Source organism: Muntiacus reevesi, chromosome 20 (genome assembly GCF_963930625.1).
Source record: "Muntiacus reevesi chromosome 20, mMunRee1.1, whole genome shotgun sequence".
Classification (NCBI taxonomy): Eukaryota; Metazoa; Chordata; class Mammalia; order Artiodactyla; family Cervidae; genus Muntiacus; species Muntiacus reevesi.
The window spans coordinates 36,717,319-36,726,684 of record NC_089268.1 but is presented as its reverse complement, the minus strand read 5'-3'; the positions used below and the strand labels follow the sequence as shown (position 1 = coordinate 36,726,684).

The 9,366-nt window shown below is 38.3% G+C and overlaps 1 non-coding gene across 1 annotated transcript; it reads left to right on the top strand.

The window, feature by feature from the left end:
• Positions 1-8,745: 8,745 nt before the first annotated feature.
• On the top strand, positions 8,746-8,817 carry TRNAC-ACA (transfer RNA cysteine (anticodon ACA)). Its single transcript has one exon. It is a non-coding gene; the product is annotated as a tRNA-Cys (tRNA).
• Positions 8,818-9,366: the final 549 nt, after the last annotated feature.

Sequence of the window (9,366 nt, the reverse complement as noted above, 5' to 3'; positions counted from 1 at the left end):
GAGCTATCAGGGAAGCCCGACTCGTCTAAAAATCCATCCCAGTTTAGACATTAGATTCCAAGCTAAGACAAAGCATGTAACAGTTGTGCCTCAGGTCCATGTTAAGGAATACCACCTTAAGTTTCCTGCTGCACCAATTTTATGAAAAACTCACTTGAACAAAAGTATATTTGTAAACACACACACATCACTGTAAGAGTATGTGGTCCAGCTGAGAACTGCATTAATTGACTTCTTTATTGCTCTTGTCCCCTCATATAATTGCTTTTATTTGAATTACTTCTTTAGTGCAATGCCTAAATGCCTAATGCCTTTGGTGCAATGCCCCAGCCAACAGTGAGTAATTTTATAAGGAAACAGTCTTATGAAACATAATGCTAGATCTAGTGTAAGAATGTTGGGTTTGTTTCGTTACCCAGTACCATCTTTATGAGGACCCGTGGGAGAAGAGTTTCTTGGATTTCAAAACTAGGAATGCCTGCCCTGAGCCACATATGTCCTCCTCATCCATGTTGTTAATAAGGTACTTGATGGGACCACTTCTGAATCCTGAACTTCCTGGCTCTGTCCCCCAAGACCTGCCCTGGCACTGGATTCTAGAAAAGCTAGGGTCAACATATGGCCTTCTTCTAGTGAAGGTCCAGATCCACAGGAAGCTTATGTATTCATTTCAGTCCTGATATCAACTGATTTCTTCTAGTATTGTTTTCTCTTGGTTTCATTTCTTTATCCTCTTAGTTGAGATTTTATGTTTTCTTAATATATAGATTTTGAAAGCTTCCTTAAATTTATGGAAGTGAGGGTGAGAGTTTGCAGAACAGTTAAGGCCTTACCCTTTCATTCTTCTGTGTCCTTTGCGTCCAGCGATTCCTGTGTTCTTTAAGCTGACCCCCTGTGTAGTCATACTGCACTCCAGATTTGCTCACTGTTCCCTCTACAGGGTTTTTCTCTATTGATAAAATGATATTATACCACCTTCCCCAGGGAGGACATGAAACATGGTTGGTGTGGCATGTCACTTGTGCAATGTTCTTTAAGCATATACATTTTCATATAAAGTTTAATGCTTCTTGGAAGTATTGAATTTGGTGAGCTCAATGTTTTTGATGACTCATATTGTCATTCAGTTTCTTGGGTGATTTAATAAAAGATCTGAACTCTTCTCTGAAATGAACACGCTCAATTAAAAAAAGAAATGTTTACATAATTATCTTGATTAGAGTTGACGGTAAAGCAGAAATTCTGAGAAATGCTAGTAAATATTGTCAGTAAACTCATTCCTCCTTTGTCTGAAAATGCTTCCTAAATGGCACAGCAGACATTCAGTATATCCTGTGATTCACTCTACCATTCACATTTTTTGAATAACTAAGAGGAATGTAGGAAAATCATTTTGATTAGGTTATCATTCATTCACCCGTCCACTTATTCCTGTTATCAGTAACTACTCTATACCCTACACTATTCTCAGTATTGAAGATACAGTGAAGAAAGTTAAAAATCCCTGCCCTTGTGGAACTTATATTCTGTTAATAGCTAGGGGAGACAGATAATAAACACAGTAATAAATGAATAAACAACCAAATGAGATAATCTCAGATGGTTTTGGATGCTATGAAGAGAAAGAAGTGGGCTAAGTGTGGTGATGACTTTATTTAGAGGAATCAGGACAGGATAATGACCTTTGATAGGAAACCCAAACATTGAGAGGGAATCAGTCACACATAGATCAGGGAAAGAATCCTCCAAGCAAAGAGAACAGCTAGTGGAAAGTATCTGAGATGAGAAAAGGGTTGCATGCTCTGGGTCCAGGGAGGAGGCCGGCGTGCTTTGAGCTGAATGTGGTAGACCAGGAGGATGAGGGGCAGGCAGGGAGTGGATCCTTTGGGGTTGTTAACTATTCATGTCTAGTTGTCCTGTCTCAGTTTCCAGAAGTAAATGGGGAGGATGAAAGCTCCTTCAAAGGCTTGTTTGTGAAGATTTTGCATGTTAATCACTGGTAAATGCTCAGGAGAATGCCTGGCACTTGGTAAGAACCATATGTGTTGTCTATGAATATATGTGTGGTACAGTTTTCTTCTAGCTAACAATTTATTGTCCTGATAGACTTTTAAAGCAAGTATAGGTCTTAGTAATCATATCCAGTCTTGATGTTTTACAGATGATACTTTAGCTCAAAGAGGTCAAATGGCCACGCAAACTCCCACAACTAGTGAGTAAATGTTTAGATGAGAATCTTTGTCTCTTGACTCTCAAGCCAAAAGCTTTCTCTGTTAGATTGTGTTGCCCTTTAGTTATCAACCTAAAAGCATAGAATTGTTTTTCTTAGTATTTGCCTTATAGGATTATATTTAAAAATGTATAGTTGAACCTGACTTTCTTTGTATAGAGATCAAGATAGTTGCCATGTTGTTAGTGAATTTATAAGTTAATGACTTACTGATAATTGAAAGATATTTGGAAATAATTCAAATTTCAAATGATTCTAGCAAATTAGTTGCAGATTTAAATATCCCATTTGTAGCTTTAGCATTTATACTTTTTTGAGTAAGATGGATCTAGGAAAATAGTTGCATTTCATTCATTCATCTCAGCATCTCCTCTGTGCCTGTACCCAATAGAAAGTGCCTGCCCTCATGGAATCTGTACTTATAGAAGCAAATAATAAACACATGAATAAACTAACACATGACTAAAAAGGCAATTTCAGAGAAGTCCCCAAGATAATTTAAAATGAGGAAATCAAGTAGTCAGTGATTTGTTATTATGATAGATAAGAATGTTGTCACTAAAATGGGAAAATCTAATCACAATTTAAACCCACGTAAAAAATTTTTTGAGCACTGCTTACCAGTAAACACATTAATGTTTATGTAAATTCAAACACAGTTATGTACATGGTGTTATTGAACAGTGGCATTTAAATTAACATGTAGCATGCTGCTGCTGCTGCTGCTAAGTCGCTTCAGTCGTGTCCGACTCTGTGCAACCCCATAGACGGCAGCCCACCAGGCTCCCCCGTCCCTGGGATTCTCCAGGCAAGAACACTGGAGTGTGTTGCCATTTCCTTCTCCAGTGCATGAAAGTGAAAAGTGAAAGTGAAGTTGCTCAGTTGTGTCCGACTCTTAGCAACCCCATGGACTAAAGCCCACCAGGCTCCTCTGTCCATGGGATTTTCCAGGCAAGAGTACTGGAGTGGGGTGCCATTGCCTTCTCCGAAGATGTAGCATAGTCTTTGTTAAAGCATCAATTTATAGGGCTACATTTATTTTACCCAAAATGTATGATTTGGTGGCTTGGAATAATTTTAAATTTTAACTTGTTTTTTTTTACAACCTTATAAGTTTTCCTAGGCATAGGAAAATTCGTTTGGGGGACATTTTTCCCCCTTTGTTTGCCTTTTTTATAGGAGATCCATTACCTGGGAAAGGTTTTGTTCTGAAAGTTCATTTGTAAACCATTTAGAACTCATTTGTTATAGAAGCAGGCTTAACATGTTGGTTAGTTTCGAATGCCAGTTCACAGAAGTTTATTCCCCATTTTTGAAGCTGAGTGGTTATAGTTATGATGCTTCCGTGAGTTCTGACCCAGTTTGGTTTGGAAATAAACAGGGGAGAGGCATACTTTTCTCCTTCTCGGAGCTCGGAACTAGACCTAGTCCATCCCTTGAAGCTGAGAAGCTCTCTCCTTTGCACTTTACTCACTTCCCTTCTGCACTCCTGCCTCCTATGGCACCCTTCTCCTTAGGCTCTTATAAAATTAAAAGGATTTTTCCCAGTAAGCATACGTGTTCCTTACTCTGTTTTCCATTTCATTTGGAGTAATACAGAATTGATAATTGGGTACACAAAATGAATATTTGATTTTCAAAATACCAAGCATATATTTCACACTGTTGAAATGATTTCTTTTAACGTTTGTTCAGATACCTGTTTTTAGGAGCCAAGAACTTATATTCTCAAGGTCACCTCCCTTTGCTCCCTAACAACACTCACCATTCAGTTACAGCCGCGGTTCACTCGTCCTCAGATGTTCACAGAACATCCTTGTTTCTTGCTTTGAGATGGTGTATTTGTTGTTGCTTAGTCGCTAGGTTGTGTCTGACTAGCACTTGCAACGCCGTGGACTGTGGCCTGCCAGGCTCCTACATCCATGGAATTTCCTAGCAAGAATATTGGAGTGGGTTGCCATTTTCTTGTGGATCCTCCTGACCCAGGGGATTGAACTTGCATCTCCTACATTGCAGGTGGATTCTTTACCGCTGAGCCACCGGGGAAGCCATGAGATGGTGTATAGGATTTGAAAATTTAAGAGATTTCTCTGAAGGCAAGCTTAGTCTTATAAGGAAAGGCTGAAAAATTATAGCAGTATTATTCGATTAGTTTGGGTCCGCCCTGCTGTTGGCATCTGCTTTGTTTGCTGTATTGTCTTTGTGCCCTTGCTGTCAATTTAGAGAAATAGACTACATGGAATCCTAGCTGCAGCAGAAACCAAATGGAAGTGGTGAGTGTTTCCCACTCGACTCTAAAGACAGTGCATAGGTCTGTTGCCCGCCAAAAATAGATGTAGTTTATAGTATGTTCAACTCCATGACTCATATTTTTTCATTTCCTCTTCCCAGATGAATAAATCGGGAGGAAAGAGAAAAAATTGCCCCCATAAAAAGTACATTTTCCCCTCTATGTTCAATTATGGAGGGACATCTATAAACACAGGCATAGAGCCCAGAGGAAAGGAGATATTTTCGAAATGTTGTCTGAGAGTCACTTTAGCTTCCAAATAAAAATTGTTTGAAAATACATTTAGGACATCTAAGCAGAAATATTGACATATGGTATGTGATATTTGGCTGAGTTCATGGATGATATATGGGCCTGCCTGAAGGAGCTTTGCTGGTAATTGTATAACCTAGGAAGAGACTGATTGTCAGAAACACAGGCATTCAAGGATCTGTGGAAACTTAATGGTCATGTAGGAGAATTTATTTGGTGATTGAAGGAGTGTAGCTTATACAGAATAGAAATAAAATTAATGAGACTTTTTAGAAATAGCTGAACTATTCAGTTTATGTTTTTGCAACTTCTAAAACATGCTATTTTCTAGGTCTTCAGGAACCACAGCAAAAATGTGCCCTTTGTCAATATCTGCTGTTGAATTCTGCCTTCCAGGCTCTTTAGGGTACAGCACTTATTTGTCCATCGCAGTTTTGCCTCTAAAGCACAAGTCATATATGCTTATAGCGTATTTAAAGTTACACGACTAATAGATTTATGAGAGAAAGCAAGGATTGCAACAGTTCATGCTCAAACCTGTATGTGCTTGAGAAGTACAGTTTCAAAGAGATAGTATAGTTTATTGGAATGTACATTTAGTTAAACTTAGGAAACTTGGTTTCTACTTTTGCCATGGAGTTTTATGAGTTTAGATAAGTGACATAATCATTCTTGGATTTATTTATATATCTCTAAAATATTGCATATATATATCTCTAAAAATATATATGTATATATCCAAAATATTAAAAAGCAGAGACATTACTTTGCCAGCAAATGTCTGTCAAAGCTTTGGTTTTTCCATTGGTCATGTATGGATGTCAAAGTTGAACTATAAAGAAAGCTGAGCACTGAAGAATTGATGCTTTTGAACTATGGTATTGGAGAAGACTCTTGAGAGTCCCTTGGACTGCAAGGAGATCCAACCAGTCTATCCTAAAGGAAATCAGCCCTGAATATTCATTGGAGGGACTGATGCTAAAGCTGAAACGCTGATATTTTGGCCGCCTGATATGAAGTACTGACTCATTGGAAAAGACCCTGATGCTGGGAATGATTGAAGGTGGGAGGGGAAGGGGACAACAGAGGATGAGATGGTTGGGTGGCATTACCAACTCAATGGACATGAATTTGAGTAAGCTCTGGGAGTTGGTGATGGACAGGGAGGCCTGGTATGCTACAGTCCATGGGGTCACAAAGAGTCAGATATAACTGAGCAACTGAACTAAACTGAAAATGGAAGGAGAGTCTGGTTGATTTCCAAGGTTTCTTCCTTTTCTGACTATCAAATGAATCTCACTGGGATTAAAAAACCTGGAATAAAAAAACCCATTTTCCATGGTAAGAGTAGTGGCTGAAATATCTTTGAAATTATATAAAAAGTATCTAAATCAATGATCTTTTTCTTTTTTTCAGCTTTATGGAAATATAATTAGCAAATAAAATTGCAAGATATTTAAAAAGTACATGATGATTTAAATAGCTATACATTATGAAAGGATTTCTCCTATCAAGTTAGTTAACACATTTATCACCTCACCTATTTACCACTTAAAAATCTTTTTTGCTGAGAACATTTGTTTTATACTCTTGACAAATGTCAATAATACATTACAAACCATCATCACTATGTTATACTTTCGATCCTCAGACCTTATTCATCTTAGAGGTTAAAGTTTGTACTCTTTTACTAAATTCTTTCTTTTGTCATTGATTTTTTAGCATTTATTTTTATGCGATCTGAGACATATTCTTATATTTATGGTTTTGAATTCAGGAAAAAAGATGTCCCCCTCCTGTCGTAAACACTTTAGCGATAGGTCCTTGAGGAACCATCTTTATTTAGCAGCTCCATAACCACCTGTATCATTGTCCAAAAACAAGATGATTTACACAGGTAAGGAAAATAAAGAGAGCTTAATGAACTTAAGCGGTTATTGGAAGTTGTACTAAAGTAAAGGATAACTGAACAGGAATAGCAAAACCTGTTGGAGACAGGCAAGAACAGGGAGCGATGAACACATTTAGGTCCACAGGACAAAGGAAGAGAGTGGACCTTGCAATCTCTAGAGAGACTTGTATATAGCTGCAGTTGAAGGCGAGAGCCTCTGACCAGGGCTCTGGTCTTCAGTGAAGAAACTTGGCCACTTCCCAGCAGAAGAGGAGTCAGAGAAAAGAATCAAATCCCCTAATCTCTTTCCGCACTGACTCCAGTCTCTTGCTAGTGTCTCCCATTGGCCAAACTCTAGTAGAAGTCAGAAGCCAGGAAAGCCAGAGGGATGCAATCTGGTCTCGTCACTCTCCAGAGGTTCATAACATCAAAGAAAATGATCAAGAGTGGTTCTAGAGGCACAAAAAAAGAATATCAGATAACCCATTGTTTCTATGTGATAGAAATGCTTTATCCTGTAAATGTAGTTATACTTGATTTTGATAGACCTTTAGAATGATTAACTTTAATGGGAAAGGTCAGTTTCTGATTTGGCTTTGACTTGGGTATTTGTCACTATATTGCTGTTGTGACAATATTATTACTGGGATCCCAACTGACTGTATCGCTGATTTACTTACACCCTTTGAAGAGATAGGTATGCGACCAGACTTAAGAAGGAAGGGACTAGAAACATATCATGATGTGTTATTATAATATTGTTGGATTCAGTTCAAGTGATATGCACATTTCGTTCTGAATGAGTATACTTTCTGTTTCAACAAACTGTAAATCTTGTATCTCTTCATTCTTTCTCTTTACAAATAGATGTATATAATGATACCCATATTATATTTTACTTATTCTTATAGGCCATTGCTCTATTTTTGTTAGGACCTGAGATTTAAACCCTTGGAAAAAAGAAATCTATTGTAGAGTTTGGATTATATTGCAGTATCTGAATTGATGGAATAATAAAATGACTAATGATGATTACTTATTTGAAATTACAAAATTTTATATATGCATATGAAGAGAGATATTCACATATAATTTTATTCTTGGCCTCTTATGGTATTCTGAGAGCTTTGGTTTAAATTATATGTAAAAGAAATTATTTTATTATGACAGTTAAACAACTGTGGTTGTTATAATTAAGTGTGGGCATGCTGAATCCATTAGTCCAAGGGCCGTAAAATTGCATGTCCTCATCCCTTTGAGAAGAGAATAATAGCATTTCTGTGACTGTTTATCTCACTCATTTAATTTATATTTTGTGTATATTTTTAAAATATCACACTATATTAGAATAGCAATGCATATATAATATTTTTGCATTATACAATTTGAGTCACTGACAATGTGTTGAAAAATGAAAATAATTTGGAAATTAGTTCTTTTGGGAACAGAAAATTATCAAAATTTGCTACATAAAATGTTACTTAATTTGGGAGTAGTGTAGTTTAGAAAGTAGTTTGTTAGTTGCTCAGTCATGTCTGACTCTTTGCTATCCCATGGACTGTAGCCCGCCAGGCTCCTCTGTCCATGGAATTCTTCAGGCAAGAATACAGGAGTGGGTAGCCATTCCCTTCTCCAGGGGATCTCCCCAACCCAGGGATCAAACCCGGGTCTCCTGTGTTGCAGGCAGATTCTGTATCATGTGACCCACCAGTGAAGCCCAATTTACCCCCAAATTATTTATGAAATCATTTCAACTGAAGAGAGGGAAAATGTTCAAAATAATCATGTTTGCATGAGTTTGCATAAAGCCTCAGGGATGGAAATATTTTTGAAGTTGGGCAGAAGAGCAAGAGACCTGATTGTACAGGGTAAATAAACCTTGAATCTGGAACATAAGAGAGCACGTTTACTGCCCTCAGGGGGTTCCTACTTGTTTCTTTAAATCACCTCCTTTTCTTCACCTTTACTCCCTAAATCACCTCCTCTGCTTTAGTATTTCTTTTCCCGTAGTACAGATATAGGTCACCTGTTAACATACTCTACAGTGTACTTGGACCCATGTTTTTTGTGGATTTTCTGTCTTCCCTGGTGGCTCAGATGGTAAAGCGTCTGCCTACAATGCAGGAGACCCGGGTTCAATCCCTGGGTTGGGAAGACCTGGAGAAGGAAGTGGCAACCCACTCCAGTATTCTTGCCTGGAGAATCCCGTGGATGGAGGAGCTGGTTAGGCTACAGTCCATGAGGTTGCAAAGAATCGGACACGACTGAGCGACTTCACTTCACTTCTGTCTTCCCCAGCTAGAATATAAGTTCCATGAGGACAAGTGTCTCCCTGTCTTGTTTACTGATGTAAACCAAGCACCTATAAGTGTGCTTGAGTCAAGCGGGAATTAAGAAAATATTTGTTACATGACCAATGGCAGAGTACTTTGGGCTTCTCTGGTGACTCAGACGGTAAAGAATCACCTACAATGCGGGAGACCTGGGTTCGATCCTTGGGTTGGGAAGTTCCCCTGGAGGAGACCATGACAACCACTCCAGTATTCTTGCCTGGAGAGTCCCCAGGAACAGAGGAACCTGGAGAGCTACAGTCCATGGGGTTGCAAAGAGCTGGACATGACTGAGTGACTAAGTACATGTAGCATAGCAGGGTACTTTAGTGGCTGGACAACAATATAGTTTCAGAGTTTAGTGGTTTTTATT